The sequence below is a fragment of the Sardina pilchardus genome, chromosome 3 (assembly GCF_963854185.1).
Source record: "Sardina pilchardus chromosome 3, fSarPil1.1, whole genome shotgun sequence".
Taxonomy (NCBI): domain Eukaryota; kingdom Metazoa; phylum Chordata; class Actinopteri; order Clupeiformes; family Clupeidae; genus Sardina; species Sardina pilchardus.
Genome location: NC_084996.1, coordinates 38348008 through 38367478, shown reverse-complemented (window position 1 = coordinate 38367478; position 19471 = coordinate 38348008).

Genomic DNA, 19471 nt, shown 5'->3' with positions numbered 1-19471 from the left:
GAAAAGTAAGCAAAAGTACAGGAGCTGAGTCGACCATAACTGAATCCCGTTTTGCTGCTGTAATAAAGGCCACAAGGAGTAGTAGACTGCATTGAGAAACCGAGAGCTGCACGACTAAATCATGGTGAAAGTTAAGTCACAATTATATCAGTGTTACAAAGCCCTATAACCTAAAATCGCCTAAAGGTGTTCGCCTTTAGTGTTTAACACTTTCACTTTACTTGACCTTTCCAGGTGACCTGTGGTTGGAAAAGACGGCATAGCCCAGCAGCATCTGGAGTCAAAGCTTCTCGGTGTCACTTGCAGGTGTCAGTTTGACGAGGATAGGCTGTGGGTCAAATGCGCTGATTTCGCGAACTAGCTGTCAAAGATGGCTGATGCGTGCCAGGCTATGCGCTTTTAAAATTACCAGAGGCTCATTAATTTAATTAAGTGTAATTACGTTTAATTAAGTGTAGCCTAACTACTGATATAACCATAAAAGCTAGTAACAGTTCAATTTTGCCGTTTTACAAACACACCTGAGGACGTGCCGATGGGGGATAGCAAATCCAGATGGATGTTGGATCTATGAACTGAGGAAACGGCTGGAAGTGGTAAGCTTGCAGGATAACTATCCAAACTGATGAAAAGCTAAAAACAAATGCATCTAGAATATAGCCTATGTTTTAATTATTTGAAAAGAGATTCCGCGAAGGCGCGGTAAAGTTAGTTTAATATTCAAGATTCTTTTGATATTCAAAATTTAAAAAGATCGAAAATGGCTGTGGAGCATACCATTGAAATTCCCTCATGTGGAACACTCCAAATATATGGTGTTTGCATGTCCCATGTGCCCCTGTCCTGTAGATTTTATGACATAATTGTTTTATGACACAAATAAGGCTACTAATCAATTATGCTCCTTGGCCAAATTACCTAATGACCCCAAACCTTTTTAGGATCACACAAACTGGTCCCCCACACATGCCACAAAGCTTGGTTCCCAATTAACCCTTTCATTGATTTTTTAATATATTTTTTCCATTCTATAAATCTATTATGCTCCTTGGCACATTGACCGACTGACACCAAACCTTTTTAATATAATACACACTGCTCCCCTACACATGCCACAAAGCTTGGTTTTCCATTTAACCCTTTCATTGATTGCCAAGGAGCATAATAGATTTATAGAATGGGAAAAATATTAAAAATCAATGAAAGGGTTAATTGGAAAACCAAGCTTTGTGGCATGTATGAGGGACCAGTTTGTATGATCCTAAAAAGGTTTGGGGACATTAGGTCAATTGCCCAAGGAGCATAATAGATTTATAGAATTAAAACAAATATTAAAAATCAATGAAAGGGTTAAATGGAAAATGTTGCTTTGTGGGATGTGTAGGGGACCAATGTGTATTATATTAAAGGGTTTTGGTGTCAGTCGGTCAATGTGCCAAGGAGCATAATAGATTTATAGAATGGAAAAAAATATAAAAAATCAATGAAAGGGTTAATTGGAAAACCAAGCTTTGTGGCATGAGTGGGGGACCAGTTTGTATGATCCCAAGAAGGTTAGGGGACATTAGATCAATTGGCCAAGGAGCATAATAGATTTATAGAATTAAAACATTTATTAGAAATCAATGAAAGGGTTAAATGGAAAACCGAGCTTTGTGGCATGTGTAGAAGAGCAGTGTGTATTATATTAAAAAGGTTTGGTGTCAGTCGGTCAATGTGCCAAGGAGCATAATAGATTTATAGAATGGAAAAATATAAAAAATCAATGAAAGGGTTAATTGGAAAACCAAGCTTTGTGGCATGAGTGGGGGACCAGTTTGTATGATCCCAAGAAGGTTAGGGGACATTAGATCAATTGGCCAAGGAGCATAATAGAATTATAGAATTAAAACATTTATTAGAAATCAATGAAAGGGTTAAATGGAAAACCGAGCTTTGTGGCATGGGTAGGGGAGTAGTGTGTATTATTTAAAAAAGGTTTGGTGTCAGTCCGTCAATGTACCAAGGAGCATAATAGATTTATAGAATGGAAAAAAATATTAAACATCAATTAAAGGGTTAATTGGAAAACCAAGCTTTGTGGCATGAGTGGGGGACCAGTTTGTATGATCCCAAGAAGTTTTGGGGACATTAGGTCAATTGGCCAAGGAGCATAATAGATTTATAGAATTAAAACATGTATTAAAAATCAATGAAAAGGTTAAATGGAAAACCAAGCTTTGTGGCATGAGTGGGGGACCAGTTTGTGTGATCCCAAGAAGTTTTGGGGACATTAGGTCAATTGGCCAAGGAGCATAATAGATTTATAGAATTAAAACATTTATTAAAAATCAATGAAAGGGTTAAATGGAAAACCGAGCTTTGTGGCATGTGTAGGGGAGTAGTGTGTATTATTTAAAAAAGGTTTAGTGTCAGTCGGTCAATGTACCAAAGAGTATAATAGATTTATAGAATGGAAAAAATATTAAAAAAATCAATGAAAAGGTTAAATGGAAAACCGAGCTTTGTGGCATGTGTGGGGGACCAGTTTGTATGATCCCAAGAAGGTTTGGGGTCATTAGGTCAATTGGCCAAGGAGCATAATAGAATTATAGAATTAAAACATTTATTAGAAATCAATGAAAGGGTTCAATGGAAAATCCAGCTTTGTGGCATATGTGGGGGACCATTGTGTATTATTTAAAAAAGGTTTGGTGTCAGTGGGTTAATCTTCCAAGGAGCATAATAGATTTACAGAATGAAAAAATATAAAAAATCAATGAAAGGTTTGATTGGAAAACCAAGCTTTGTAGCATGTGTAGGGGACCAATGTGTGTTATATTAAAGGGTTTTGGTGTCAGTCGGTCAATGTGCCAAGGAGCATAATAGATTTATAGACTGGAAAAAAAGATAAAAAAATCAATGAAAGGGTTCATTGGAAAACCAAGCTTTGTGGCATGAGTGGGGCACCAGTTTGTATGATCCCAAGAAGGTTAGGGGACATTAGGTCAATTGGCCAAGGAGCATAATAGATTTATAGAATTAAAACATTTATTAGAAATCAATGAAAGGGTTAAATGGAAAACCGAGCTTTGTGGCATGTGTAGGGGAGTAGTGTGTATTATTTAAAAAAGGTTTAGTGTCAGTCGGTCAATGTACCAAAGAGTATAATAGATTTATAGAATGGAAAAAATATTAAAAAATCAATGAAAAGGTTAAATGGAAAACCGAGCTTTGTGGCATGTGTGGGGGACCAGTTTGTATGATCCCAAGAAGGTTTGGGGTCATTAGGTCAATTGGCCAAGGAGCATAATAGAATTATAGAATTAAAACATTTATTAGAAATCAATGAAAGGGTTCAATGGAAAATCCAGCTTTGTGGCATATGTGGGGGACCATTGTGTACAATATTAAAAAAGGTTTGGTGTCAGTGGGTTAATCTTCCAAGGAGCATAATAGATTTACAGAATGAAAAAATATAAAAAATCAATGAAAGGTTTGATTGGAAAACCAAGCTTTGTAGCATGTGTAGGGGACCAATGTGTGTTATATTAAAGGGTTTTGGTGTCAGTCGGTCAATGTGCCAAGGAGCATAATAGATTTATAGACTGGAAAAAAAGATAAAAAAATCAATGAAAGGGTTCATTGGAAAACCAAGCTTTGTGGCATGAGTGGGGGACCAGTTTGTATGATCCCAAGAAGGTTAGGGGACATTAGGTCAATTGGCCAAGGAGCATAATAGATTTATAGAATTAAAACATTTATTAGAAATCAATGAAAGGGTTAAATGGAAAACCGAGCTTTGTGGCATGTCGTGAGCTTAGAATTATAAGGTTCTATCTCCGTTTAGGGTAGTTCTGAGATATTGAGCATCAAAGTTTTACATAGCTAGCAAAACTGTACTGTAGTACTTTTTTATTTTGCTAATAATTAACTTTTTTTTTTTTTTTTTACAAAAATAACACCACACAGGCATTAATAAGCACCTAATGGATCAGATGATGTCAAAAACTCAATTTCGACCAAAATGGAGATAGAACCTTATAATTCTCAGCTCACGATGTGTAGAAGAGCAGTGTGTATTATATTAAAAAGGTTTGGTGTCGGTCGGTCAATGTGCCAAGGAGCATAATAGATTTATAGAATGGAAAAATATAAAAAATCAATGAAAGGGTTAATTGGAAAACAAAGCTTTGTGGCATGTGTGAGAGCCCAGTTTGTATGATCCTAAAAAGGTTAGGGGTGATTATGTCAATTGGCCAAGGAGCATAATAGATTTGTAGAATTGAAACATTTATAAAAAATCAATGAAAGGGTTAAATGGAAAACCGAACTTTGTGGCATGTGTAGGGGAGCAGTGGGTATTATTTTAAAAAGGTTTGGTGTCAGTCGGTCAATGTGCCAAGGAGCATAATAGATTTATAGAATGGAAAAAAATATTAAAAATCAACTAGAAATGCAATTCCAAGGAATTACCAGTGCATGAAAATGCAAAAATAGATAGATAATGTAGATATGGTTACTAAGGTGTAGCTAGGGTAAACACGGTGGTTGCATAGTTTACAGAGAGTTGATAGTGTGAAGGTAGACAGTTTAAAGCTAAAACATTCCAGTTCTAACTTAACTAATGATTTCTATTCATGTTAAAATGTTAACTATGGTAACAATGATAACCAGGTTGATTGGTTAACTTAGCTACTAATTTCATGCAGTTATGGTAAAAATGTTAACTATGCTAACTATGCTCACAGTTCTAACCAGGTTGATTAGCTAACTTAGCTAATGATTTCTAGCAGTTATGCTAAAAATGCTAACTATGCTAGCAATGCTAACTATGGTAACAATGCTAACTTAAACTAACATTGCTAACCAGGTTGATTAGCTAACTTAACTGGTGATTTCTAGCAATAATGCTAAAACTGCTAACTATGCTAACAATGTTAAAAATGCTAACAATGCTAACCAGGTTGATTAGCTAACTTAGTTGATGATTCTTTGCAGTTATGCTAAAAATGCTAACTATGCTAAACATGCTAACCAGGTTGATTAGCTAACTTGGCCAATCATTTCTAGCAGTTATGTTAAAAATGCTAACCATGCTAACTAGCTAACTTGCTAGTGAGGACTTTTATTTTTAAACATTTGTTGCAAGGGTATCCATTGTGGCCACTATCAGGAAACAAGAAGTTACTGCAGTATAATCATGTTGGTTGCTAGGGAAACGGTCATAAACGCTTAATTTTAATGGTTGCTATGTTGGTTGCTAGGTACATGGAGGTTTCATGTAGTTGACTGGAGGCATAGTTGATGATAACTGACAGTTGGAATGGTTGAACAGTTAAATAGTTGAGTAGTTTCAATGGTTAAATGATTTAATGGTGTATTATTGCAGTGAGGACTTTTATTTTGAAACAGTTGTGGACAGAGGAAACAGTTAACAGGATATGTAGTCTTCAGAGAGATTGTATGCTTATAGCCAGAGAAACTGACAGTTGATACAGGTGTAATCAATTTAACTGGCTAGTCTTAAGAGAGCCAGAGTGTATATGTGACCCTGTAATGCGGAACCAGTCGTTTCGGTAAAATTTAGTAAATTAAGTTATTGTGCTCACGTGAACGGCCATAAACTAAGCTTTCCAACGATATGTATATCGAGGGTATTACACAAACTATCGCTAAAGCCCTATTCGCACGGGATTAGTATTACCTGTGGACCTTTGGTGATTTGTGATAATTGCGGAGAATGCCTGAGATCTTAGTCCCGTGCGAATGTGCCATGTCTGTAATTTGTAAAGTGAAAATTCCGCCGCAAATTACCTACTGTATTTCGCCAAACACAGACGTCCGGTGATAATACTAATCCCGTGCGAATCTGCATCTCAGTGATTGCCATTGCAATTGCATATCTTTTCTACTTTCTGCGTTGTTTTCGGACGTTAGCATACGACATATCCGGGTGTAATGTCAGTGAAAATAGAGTTATTTACAGACTTTGCTTATCCCGTGCGAATGCGCTGCAAGTAACACAGAGGTGGGGTGATAATTTGAAAATGACCAGAGGTCCACAGGTAATACTAATCCCGTGCGAATAGGGCTTAAGATAACCGCATCCAAAGTTGACATGGTTCTCCTGTCACGATATGCCAGGAGAGGAGAAATCACCTGTTTAAGCAGCGCGTGCACAACGGGAATGACAGCAAATGTGTTGAATCTTCGCCGGGTTTAACAGTCAAAACGTAGGTTTTTCAGTGAAATGCGTTCACGATATGAAACTGTAGACTGTATACAGCCGAATTATGCGAAAACGTGAAATTCAACATTTTAACCCGGAAGTTTGTTATTGTTGATTTTCTCAAAATAACAATGTGCGCAAAACGACTGATTTCGCTGTGAATGGTCACATATGCTTGACGCCTGAGACAGAGTAAATAATTTAAAAGTTGAATGTAGTCTAATTAATGTTTATAGACAGAGAGTTTAATGGATGTTGATTGACAGTTTAATGGGTGGATGAGTGAATGGTCTGAAGAAGATGAATGGATAGAAAGTTGGATGGAATGTGCCTTATATTCTTGTAGAATGGAGAGACACAGCTCTCTACTGAGAGTAGTGGATACAGATACAGGTGTAATCAATTTAACTGGCTAGTCTTAAGAGAGCCTGAGACAGAGTAGATTGTTTAAAAGTTGAATGTAGATCGTCTAATTGATGTTGATAGGCAGACTGTTTAGAATGGGTGGATGAGTGAATGGTTTGAAGAAGATGAATGGATAGAAAGTTGGATGGAATTAGGAAGACTTAAGTTGATACAGTTGATACAGGGGAACAGAAAATGTAGTCTCAGGGTGTTTTCACACCAACATCGTTTGGTGCGCACCAAACGGTCCATTCGTACCAAAACCTCTTAGTTCGGTCCGTTTTCGTTGGTGTGAAAGCATTAATCGCACTCGGGTGCGCACCAAAACAAGCGGACCGAGACCTGCAAAAAGAGGAGGTCTCGGTCCGCTTGACTCCGCACCAAAAGTAGACCTCTGGTGCGGTCCCTCTGGTGAGAACGCGAACTGGGGTCCAAACCATAGACTGTAGGTCAAAATAGTGAGTCAAAATTGGCGCCGATTTCTACCGGAAGATAAACATTGAGAAAAAAATCAATCAGACTAATTTTGGTTCGTTTTCTGGTGTGAAAGCGGACCTCACTGGAGTCTATATGCTACATAATAACAATTTCACTGCCTGAAGCGGACCAAATAATCGAATTAGTGGTGTGAAAGCGCCCTCAAGAGAGCCAGTGTATGTTAAAGCCTGAGAGAGAGAGAGAGCTGCTGCACCTGGACTGGCCACCTGGCGTATGATTCTAATTGCTGCCGTGATGTCATAAAGGGTAATGTTAAGTCTATGGGGAAATAGCTCAATGTTAAATCTATGGGGAAATCGTTTTTTAATTAATAGTTTAAAAAGTATAAAAGTTACAAAGTTGAAAAGTCATAGCACACATGTCATAAGTAAGACCTACGTAACGCAGTTTGAATGAAGTTTCTACGTTAAACGGTTCAAGCTGATTTGCGTGCGTTAGAAGAATAACTAGAAATGCAATTCCAAGGAATTACCAGTGCATGAAAATGCAGAAATAGATAGATAATGTAGATATGGTTACTAAGGTGTAGCTAGGGTAAACATGGTGGTTGCATAGTTTACAGAGAGTTGATAGTGTGAAGGTAGACTGTTTAAAGATGAAACATTCCAGTTCTAACTTAACTAATGATTTCTATTCATGATTAATTGTTGATTAGCTTACATAGCTAATGATTTCTAGCAGTTACCCAAAAAATGCTAATTATGCTAGCAATGCTAACTTTACTTACAATGCTAACCAGGTTGATTAGCTAACTTAACCAATGATTTCTAGCAGTAATGCTAAAAATGTTAACTATGCTAACAATGCTAAATTTGCTAACAATGCTAACCAGGTTGATTAGCTAACTTAGTTGATGATTTTTTGCAGTTATGCTAAAAATGCTAACTATGCTAACAATGCCAACTATGCTAACCATGCTAACTTGCTAGTGAGGACTTTTATTTTGAAACATTTGTTGCTAGGGTATCCATGGTGGCCACTATCAGGAAACAAGAAGTTACTGCAGTATAATCATGTTGGTTGCTATGGAAACGGGCATAAACGCTTAATTTTAATGGTTGCTATGTTGGTTGCTAGGTACATGGAGGTTTCATGTAGTTGACTGGAGGCATAGTGGATGATAACTGACAGTTGGAATGGTTGAACAGTTCAATAGTTGAGTAGTTTCAATGGTTAAATGATTTAATAGTGTATTATTGCAGTGAGGACTTTTATTTTGAAACAGTTGTGGACAGAGGAAACAGTTAACAGGATATGTAGTCTTCTGAGAGACTGTATGCTTAAAGCCAGAGAAACTGACAGTTGGTGCCCAGGTGGCCGGCCACCTGGCCTAAGATTCTAATTGCTGCCGTGATGTCATAATGAGCAATGTTAAGTCTATGGGGGAAATTGTAATAGTTTTTAACTAATAGTTTAAAAAGTATAAAAGTTACAAAGTTGAAAAATACAAAGCAGGCATAGCATAAGCAAGACCTACGCAACAACGTTTGAATGAAGTTTCTACGTTAAACGGTTGAAGCTGAATTGGCTGCGTTAGAAGAAGAAGTTTAATAACTAGAAATGCAATTCCAAGGAATTACCAGTTCTAACTTAACTAATGATTTCTATTCATGTTAAAATGTTGATTAGCTAACTTAGCTAATGATTTCTAGCAGTTACGCTAAAAATGCTTATTATGCTAGCAATGCTAACTTTACTAACAATGCTAACCAGGTTGATTAGCTAACTTAACCGATGATTTCTAGCAGTAATGCTAAAAATGCTAACTATGCTAACAATGCTAAATTTGCTAACAATGCTAACCAGGTTGATTCGCTAACTTAGTTGATGATTTTTTGCAGTTCTGCTAAAAATGCTAACTATGCTAACTAGCTAACTTGCTAGTGAGGACTTTTATTTTGAAACATTTGTTGCTAGGGTATCCATGGTGGCCACTATCAGGAAACAAGAAGTTACTGCAGTATAATCATGTTGGTTGCTATGGAAACGGGCATAAACGCTTAATTTTAATGGTTGCTATGTTGGTTGCTAGGTACATGGAGGTTTCATGTAGTTGACTGGAGGCATAGTGGATGATAACTGACAGTTGGAATGGTTGAACAGTTCAATAGTTGAGTAGTTTCAATGGTTAAATGATTTAATAGTGTATTATTGCAGTGAGGACTTTTATTTTGAAACAGTTGTGGACAGAGGAAACAGTTAACAGGATATGTAGTCTTCTGAGAGACTGTATGCTTAAAGCCAGAGAAACTGACAGTTGGTGCCCAGGTGGCCGGCCACCTGGCCTAAGATTCTAATTGCTGCCGTGATGTCATAATGAGCAATGTTAAGTCTATGGGGGAAATTGTAATAGTTTTTAACTAATAGTTTAAAAAGTATAAAAGTTACAAAGTTGAAAAATACAAAGCAGGCATAGCATAAGCAAGACCTACTGTTAGAAAGACCGCTCCTGCGCGCATGCGCCAGTAGTTGTGTTCGTGTGGGCCGCAGGAGTTGCATGCGGTCGCGAAGCGAGTGAGAGAGAGACATTATGTTGTTGGTGCTTCGTGTGCGTAATTGACCACGGGGTGAGTTTGAGGCTTCGTGCCTACATGTTTGTTGTTTCATCAATAAATATATGTTGGTACTGGTCAACATGTTGTATAGTAATGTGGCCGAGATGTTTCAAGTCTGACGAGGATGTAACGGCGATTGGACTTGTGTTCGTTTACTTTCACTTTACCATTATGTAGTTACTGCCTTTGTGTTCGGTGTGCGGCCTTTAAATGTGCACAAGTTTGTATCTATGGGGTGTTTAAGTGTAGAATGCATGATGGTGTTAGTGATTGCATGCCTATTTGACGAGAGTTTGGTGTACACGAACTCGTGTCATAGTGATCACGCTATGGGAGCATGATCACGCTATGGGAGCATGCTAGGGAGTAATTGTATGCGCCGCTAGGCGGCGCTATTGCACTCATTTGTTTACATGTAAGTCCTATTTGGGAATTATAGGCGAATTGCACTATTCTGAAGCCTGTTAACCTTAGTTTGCTTAACGCAAGTGATATGTAACTTGTCTGTACTTTGTACCTTTATTAGTGATGTTGATACTAATATTAATGTCATTTATTCTGTATTCTTTGTTTATTTGATTACAGACCACACACATAAGCAACCATATTAACATAAACAAGTCAACTACTAAAGTGATTATTGCCTGTACCCTTGTGTGCTCTGCTGTGCTGTGCTGAAAGCCTTCAGTAAAGAATTGAAAATGAATCCTTGAGTCCTGTGTCCTGACCGACACCCCAGGGAGACACCCATCCTAATTCCATCATTCACCATACAGTCCGTCCATATTAACGCTACACCCCCGCCTACTTAACAAAGGTCCTTCGAGCCGGATTTGGTGTTAGCCCTGGAAAGAAGAATTCCTGAAGACATGCAGCCGGTTCCATCTCAGCCAGAAGCTGTTAGGCCACGGCGCCAGATTCAGCCACCTGCCTATCTTCAAGACTACGATCTGACTGGTAGTCGAAGACTTAACTTTCAGCCATTGGTTCATCACACAGCACAGCTGCATGCACAGGGTACTGAGGAGAGGATACAGCACATGTGGGAGGAAGGAGTGCCAGAGACTCAACCCTCTACCAGAGCAGGAAGTCCAGTGAGCCAAAATGGCGTAGATCCCATGGAAGCTCTGACGGAATCCTTTGAGGAGGGAATGCGTCATGCCGTACCGGCTAGTGGTCAACAACTGTCATCTCCTTACCACCGCCCTTGGGAAAGGTGGGCCCAGCAGTCAGCGCCGCTACCAGGCAGCCATTATGGGTTCCCACCTCCTTTGTCACAGATTCAGCCTTCCTATCCTGTACAGCCTGCCACCCGACCTGCCTCAGTGTTACCTCGCTCATCCTCAATGAACACGTACAGTCAACCGCCTCAGATTGCCTACTCGACTGCAGCGTTGGCAGCATCACAGCACTATCCTACTCAGCTCAGCACCAACTGCCCACCTCAGTTATATCAGGCAACTGGTCATCAACCTTATCATCCTAACCCTCCAAGTCAGACGATCAAAGAGGATCCAGACAGAGACCAGATACTGTATGACTTCATGGGGAGAATGCTGAGTGAGTTGCAGAGCATGAAAGCCCAGGCTGCCTCCACAGCTCCCAGTATACAGCAGCCAGCCTGGAGCCAACATACATCCAGCGTGCCCTTCTATGATACTTCAACTGCGTACCGTACCAGTGTACCTTACTCCCATCTTCACCGGTCTCCTGTTCAGCCTCAGCCACAGTCCTATGCATGCCATCCGCAACCTCAAGGGCCCCCAGCTGGACCCATGTATGCTCAGCCACCTCAAGTAGCTCCACACCTATATCCTCCTCAATTCCAAAGGCCATACTATGGAGCGACGGTGTCACCGCCCACATATCCAGCAGTCCAAGAAAAGACCTACCGGGGTCCCAAGCCAACAATACCAAACTTTGTCACAAAAGATCCCAGTGAGTTTACTCGTCTGAAGATCGCTCTTGACAACCTATTGCCTACTGATGCCACGGAGTTATTCAGATACCAAATCCTCATGGATCATCTGAAGCTCGAAGAAGCTCGTCTGGTAGCAGATTCGTTTCTGAACTCCCCGTTTCCTTATTCTGACACCATGACTGCTCTGAACGAGAGATATGGTCAGCCCCATAAGATGGCTCTCAAGAAGATAGCCAGTGTGATGGACTCAGCAGATGTCAGGAGAGGTGATATTGAAGCATTTGAGAAATTCGCCCTTCAGATCAGGTCTCTTGTTGGCATGCTGAATACCCTGGGCCCAGAAGGTGAGGCAGAGCTACGATGCGGGTCGCATGTGGAGAGACTTCTGAGTAAGCTACCAGTTGAGATGAGGTCAGAGTTTCGCCGGCAGATGGGTCACCGTCCGGGTACTGTTTACAATCTCATAGACCTGTCCGAATGGCTCCATTACGAGGCATGGTGCCAAGGCACTGAGTCACAAACCAGCAACAAAGGCCAGAAGCAAGGACAACAGTCAAACCGCAAGCGAGAGATGAAACCACCAGCCCGCTCTACTATGGTGCTACATGGAGCTAATGAAGTAGCAGCAAACCAGACACCTGCATCGTCCTTGTCCAAGTCAGATCAGTCCCCTAAGAAGACCACCACATCAAAGGCCTTCTGTCCTTATTGCAACAATGATGACCACTACCTAAGCCAGTGCACCACCTTTAAAGCCTTCAGTAAGGATCAGATGACAGACTGGATTCGGACTAATCATCGTTGTTGGAGGTGTGCACGCACACATCAGGCTGCTCAGTGCACACTGAAGAAAGCATGTAATATCTGCAAGGGCAAGCACCTTCAAGTCTTACATGAAGTCAACTTCAAAGATGGCAGCACTAAGCAGGAATCAGCTAAGCCGACAACCACTGAAACCCTATACCTGGACCAGCCTACAGACGGCAGACGGGTTCTCCTGAAGGTCGTCAGAGTTTTAATTCACTATCAGGGGAAGACCGTCGATACCTACGCAGTGTTGGATGATGGATCAGAGCGGACCATCTTGCTCGCTGCAGCTGCTCGCAAGCTGGGCATTCAAGGCGTAGAGGAAAGTCTAGCCCTGCGAACGATTCGCCAAGACGTCCAGACCATCAGTGGCTCCTCTGTCTCCTTCCAGTTATCTCCTGCCAGCCAGCCACATAGGACCTTCAGGATCAAAGCAGCGTTCACAGGTGAACGCCTTGGACTGGCTGACCATTCATATCCTGCTACCATCCTGAGCAAGTATGAGCACTTGAAAGACTTACCCATAGAGCCCTTTGAACAGGTACCACCTCTACTACTCATTGGCTCTGATCACTCCCATTTGATAACACCCATCGCACCAGTCCGTCTGGGACCACCCGATGGTCCAGCTGCCATCAAGACCCAGCTTGGATGGGTGTTACAAGGACCTGCTAGACTCCTTCAGACTCAGCTTCGACCACAAGAGTGCCTTCACCTTTCCCTCAGTCCTGCGGAGCTAGAGTTGAAGAGAGATGTAGAAAGACTGTGGCAACTCGACGTCTTACCTTATCGCTGTGAGAAACAGGTCACAAGATCGAGGGAGGATCAGGAAGCCATCAGCCTCTTGGAGGCCAAGACAACTAGAGTAGAGGTGAATGGAGTCCTTCGTTACGCTACACCCCTCTTGCGTAAAAGGGACTTTCCCTGTTTCGAAGCCCCCAAGGAAGCCGTCTTGCCGAGCCTCCGAAGCATGGAAAGACGACTGGTAAAGGACCCTGACAAGGCAGCCTCATACAATGCAGAAGTCCAGAAGCTGGTCATCGCCAATGCTGTTGTGAAACTGTCCTCTGAGACCACGCCCACTGGTGAGAGTTGGTACATTCCCCACTTCATGACCACCCACAATGGTAAAGATAGAATAGTATTCAACTGCTCCTTCAGACATAAAGGACTCAACCTCAATGAGTGCTTACTGCCTGGTCCAGTCTTGAGCCCTTCTCTCCTGGGTGTTCTCCTTCGCTTCAGGGAGCATGGGGTGGCCATAAGTGGCGACATACGTGGTATGTTTCACCAGGTATTGCTCTTGCCTGAAGACAAGCCAATCCTACGCTTTCTATGGCGTGACATGAGGAGAGATGACCCCCCGGAGATTTACGAATGGCAGGTACTCCCTTTCGGGACGACTTGCAGTCCTTGTTGTGCATCATTTGCTCTGCAAAGACATGTCACCTTGCATAGCTCACCAGAAGAAGACGTGAGATTCTCTGTGGAGAAGAGCTTTTATGTAGACAATTGTCTCCAGAGCTTTGCTTGCATCCAGGAAGCACGTCATCTGCTCAACAAGTTAAGGGACGTCCTAGCCTCTGGAGGATTTGACATTAGGCAGTGGGCCAGCAACGAGCCCGATGTTGTAAGTCACCTCCCACCAGAGGCTAGATCGGCCAAACTGGAATTGTGGCTCTCACAAGACAAAGCTGAAGCGAAAGAATCCACTTTGGGATTGAGTTGGTTCTGTGACACGGACACCATAGGCTTCAAACACAGACCTGTGGCATACAGTGCACCTACAATGAGAAACATCTACCGGGTGCTGGCCACGCAATATGATCCTCTTGGAGTCCTCATACCCTTTACCACCAGGGCAAAAGTGATCGTCCAACAGCTTTGGGATAAACACAGAGACTGGGACGACCCTATGCTCCCCGAACACCTCCTGCAGGCCTGGATGGAATGGGAATCAGAACTCAAGTACCTACCTGAAGTAGTTTTACCTAGATGCTACTTACCATCCGCAGTAGACCATGCTCAGGTGACCCATAATATCCATGTCTTCACAGATGCCTCTGAGAAGGCATATGGGTCTGTAGCATACCTTCAGTCCATAGATCCTGATGGCAATGTACAACTAGCCTTTCTCCTAGCAAGATCGCGTGTGGCTCCAAGGAAGCAACACTCAATGCCACGGTTGGAGCTCTGCGCGGCTCTAACAGGCGCTCAGCTGTCAAAAGTCCTCGCAAATGAGATCACTCTGCCAATCCAAGATGTTATCTACTGGACAGACTCCACAACAGTCCTCCATTGGCTGCGCTCTGAGTCCTGCCACTTCAAGGTATTTGTGGGTACCAGAGTGGCAGAGATTCAAGAGCTAACCAACCTAGACTCATGGAGGTATGTGGACTCGGCCAGAAATCCTGCAGATGATCTCACCCGAGGAAAGAACCTGAAAGAGCTGATTGGACCTTCCCGGTGGATCCATGGACCACAGTTTCTACTGCAACCTCCCAGTGAATGGCCATCCCACCCCTCAGAGCCACCTGGGGACGATAATACAGAGCTGAGGAAAACCGCCATCTGTGGACTAACCATCACATCTCCACCCATGACAGATGGAAGCAAGTACATCAGCTGGCAAGAATTGCTTCAAGCAGTAGCCGAGGAGCTTCATGGGGCGGCCCATCTGACTGGCCATCCTCCTGCTAACAGGTTTCATGAAGCGGAGCTACTAGTGCTGAGGAGAGTCCAGACAGATTGCTTTCCTGAGGACTATCAACTCCTTCAAACAGGGAAACTAGTGCCATCAAGTAGTCGATTGCTCTGCCTTTCTCCTGAGTTCGATAAAGTCACCCAGCTCATCCGTGTTGGAGGACGGTTGAGACGACTCGAACATCTCGATGCCGAAACAGTTCATCCTATAGTCCTGGACCCCAGCCATCAGAACACCCGTCTACTCATAAAGGACTATGATGCCCGGCTGTGTCATCCAGGACCAGAGCGGGTGTTCGCAGAACTACGCCGGAAATTCTGGATCCTTAGAGGTAGAGAAGCAGTACGCAGGCACCAGCGGACCTGCCTAGATTGTCGTAAGTGGAGATCTAAGCCAGCCTGTCAGAAAATGATGGACCTACCTCCACCTCGTCTCAGGCTGTACAAACCGGCATTTTATTCAGCTGGAATGGATTGCTTTGGCCCTCTCCTGATCAAGGTGGGTCGCCGTAATGAGAAGAGGTGGGGCCTACTATTCAAATGCCTGACCACTCGAGCTGTGCATCTAGAGATCCTGACGTCTATTGACAGTGATGCCTTCCTTATGGCCCTTAGAAGGTTCGTTGCCCGACGTGGTCAACCAGCAGAATTGTATTCTGATCAAGGCACGAACTTTCGTGGGGGAGAAACCGAGCTAAAAGATGCCTACAATCAACTGAGTCCTGACCTGCAACAACTCCTGGCCAAGCAACAGATTAGTTTCCATTACAACCCACCTGCTGCTCCCCATTTTGGCGGAGTATGGGAGCGCGAGATCCGCTCAGTTAAGGCAGCCCTTTACTCCACATTGGGCTCAGAGACTGTCACAGAGGAAGTCCTCAGGACCGTCCTCACCGAAATTGAAGCCATATTGAACTCCAAGCCCCTCGGATATGTTTCCGCAGACCTAGCAGATCCAGATCCAGTGACCCCCAATTGCCTTCTGTTGGGGCGGCCGGATGGCTCCTTACCCCCAGTTGTATATCCTGAATCGGAGCTGTTGAGCAAGCGGAGATGGAGACATTCTCAGGTGTTGGCTGAGCGATTTTGGTCAGCGTTCGTCAAACACTACCTGCTCGGATTGCAGACCAGAGGGAAGTGGCAGAATCCATCTCCAGATGTCCAAGTCGGCATGGTGGTGTTGCTCATTGACCCCCAGCTGCCTCGGTCATTGTGGCAGATGGGCAAGGTGACCAAAGTCTTTCCTGGCGTCGATGGACGAGTGAGGACAGCTGAGGTACGGATAAAGGACCGTGTTTACACTAGACCCATCACCCGCCTGATAATACTACCAGTGATTCAAGATCCAGAGGACAACCCTGATGACCTTGACGGACCCTAGAGCGGCCTTTTCAGGGAGCAAATTTGGACCCAAATTTGGGGGCGGCTTTGTTAGAAAGACCGCTCCTGCGCGCATGCGCCAGTAGTTGTGTTCGTGTGGGCCGCAGGAGTTGCATGCGGTCGCGAAGCGAGTGAGAGAGAGACATTATGTTGTTGGTGCTTCGTGTGCGTAATTGACCACGGGGTGAGTTTGAGGCTTCGTGCCTACATGTTTGTTGTTTCATCAATAAATATATGTTGGTACTGGTCAACGTGTTGTATAGTAATGTGGCCGAGATGTTTCAAGTCTGACGAGGATGTAACGGCGATTGGACTTGTGTTCGTTTACTTTCACTTTACCATTATGTAGTTACTGCCTTTGTGTTCGGTGTGCGGCCTTTAAATGTGCACAAGTTTGTATCTATGGGGTGTTTAAGTGTAGAATGCATGATGGTGTTAGTGATTGCATGCCTATTTGACGAGAGTTTGGTGTACACGAACTCGTGTCATAGTGATCACGCTATGGGAGCATGATCACGCTATGGGAGCATGCTAGGGAGTAATTGTATGCGCCGCTAGGCGGCGCTATTGCACTCATTTGTTTACATGTAAGTCCTATTTGGGAATTATAGGCGAATTGCACTATTCTGAAGCCTGTTAACCTTAGTTTGCTTAACGCAAGTGATATGTAACTTGTCTGTACTTTGTACCTTTATTAGTGATGTTGATACTAATATTAATGTCATTTATTCTGTATTCTTTGTTTATTTGATTACAGACCACACACATAAGCAACCATATTAACATAAACAAGTCAACTACTAAAGTGATTATTGCCTGTACCCTTGTGTGCTCTGCTGTGCTGTGCTGAAAGCCTTCAGTAAAGAATTGAAAATGAATCCTTGAGTCCTGTGTCCTGACCGACACCCCAGGGAGACACCCATCCTAATTCCATCATTCACCATACAGTCCGTCCATATTAACGCTACACCCCCGCCTACTTAACACCTACGCAACAACGTTTGAATGAAGTTTCTACGTTAAACGGTTGAAGCTGAATTGGCTGCGTTAGAAGAAGAAGTTTAATAATAACTAGAAAAGCATTTCCTGAAGGAAATACCAGTGCATGGAAAGTCATTGCAAGGATTATGCTAGGGTACTTAAAGTGATTACTAAGGTGTTGCTAGGCTAAATAAAGTGGTTAATATTCAATAAAAAGTGTTTACTAGGATGGTTGCTAGGGAAATCACGTTGGTTGCTAGGGAAATCAAGTCGGTTGCTAAGGCGGTTGCCAGGGTGTCATTATGGAAGTGGTTGCTAGGTTGTTACTAAGTAATTATAGTGGTTGCTTTGCTATAAAAAGTGTTATTTTAAATAGTTTGATAAAGTTATTGAAATTGGGAGAAATAGAGAGAGTGATAGAGAAAGTGAGAGGAAGTGAAGAAAAAGAAGTGAAAGAAAGTGAGGATGACAAGTGAGCTATCCAGTTCAATGGAGAGAAACACAGAGAAGAATTTCCATTGAAGTTGCTGAAGTCAGTGAGAGAACACTGGCAAAGTTGATTCCATTCTATTGATTCCATTCTATTTCTTTAAAAGCCAATTATGATGTCACAAAGCCAATGTTAGAAAAAGCTTAGTTTTTATTTAATATCTCAAAAAGTAAAAGTCATAGAAATATGAAAAGTAATGGACTGAAAATTTGATGCAAGAGCTATGTATCAAAGCTCGAACGAAGTTCCTACGATAAGCGGATAAGCGGTTCAAGTCAAATTAGGGCCTGGAAGAATAATAATAATAATAAAAAGAAAAAGCCTAGGAATAACAATACAGTGCATTTCCATGCACTGTAATAATAATAAGAAGACTTGGAATAACAGTACAGTGCATTTTCATGCACTGTAATAACTAGAAATGCAATTCCAAGGAATTACCAGTGCATGAAAATGCAAAAATAGATAGATAATGTAGATATGGTTACTAAGGTGTAGTTAGGGTAAACATGGTGGTTGCATAGTTTACAGAGAGTTGATAGTGTGAAGGTAGACAGTTTAAAGATGAAACATTTCAGTTCTAACTTAACTAATGATTTCTATTCATGTTAAAATGTTGATTAGCTAACTTAGCTAATGATTTCTAGCAGTTACACTTAAAATGCTAATTATGCTAGCAATGCTTACTTTACTAACAATGCTAACCAGGTTGATTAGCTAACTTAACCGATGATTTCTAGCAGTAATGCTAAAAATGCTAACTATGCTAACAATGCTACATTTGCTAACAATGCTAACCAGGTTGATTAGCTAACTTAGTTGATGATTTTTTTGCAGTTATGCTAAAAATGCTAACTATGCTAACCATGCTAACAAGCTAACTTGCTAGTGAGGACTTTTATTTTGAAACATTTGTTGCTGGGGTATCCATGATGGCCACTATCAGAAATAAAGAAGTAACTGTAGTATAATCATGTTGGTTGCTATGGAAACTGTCATAAAAGCTTAATTTTAATGGTTGCTATGTTGGTTGCTAGGTACGTGGAGGTTTCATGTAGTTGACTGGAGGCATAGTTGATGATAACTGACAGTTGGAATGGTTGAACAGTTCAATAGTTGAGTAGTTTCAATGGTTAAATGATTTAATAGTGTATTATTGCAGTGAGGACCTTTATTTTGAAACAGTTGTGGACAGAGGACGTAGTGAAACAGGATCTGTAGTCTTAATGAGATTGTATGCTTAAAGCCTGAGACAGAAGGTGCCTCTCATATAGCGTTTACGCGTCCTCTCTCGCTCCTCACTGATCTACATAAAGAATGATGGAGCGGCAACAATGGGATAGTCTAGCCCTTCTTCTATCTTTCTTTATGTAGATCATTGAGGATCGAGGAGCGAGGGAGGACATATAAACGCTGCTTGAGAGGGACCCACAGTAAATACTTTAAAAGTTGTATGTAAATAGTCTAATTAATGTTGATAGACAGAATGTTTAATGGTTGTTGATAGGCAGATTGTTTAA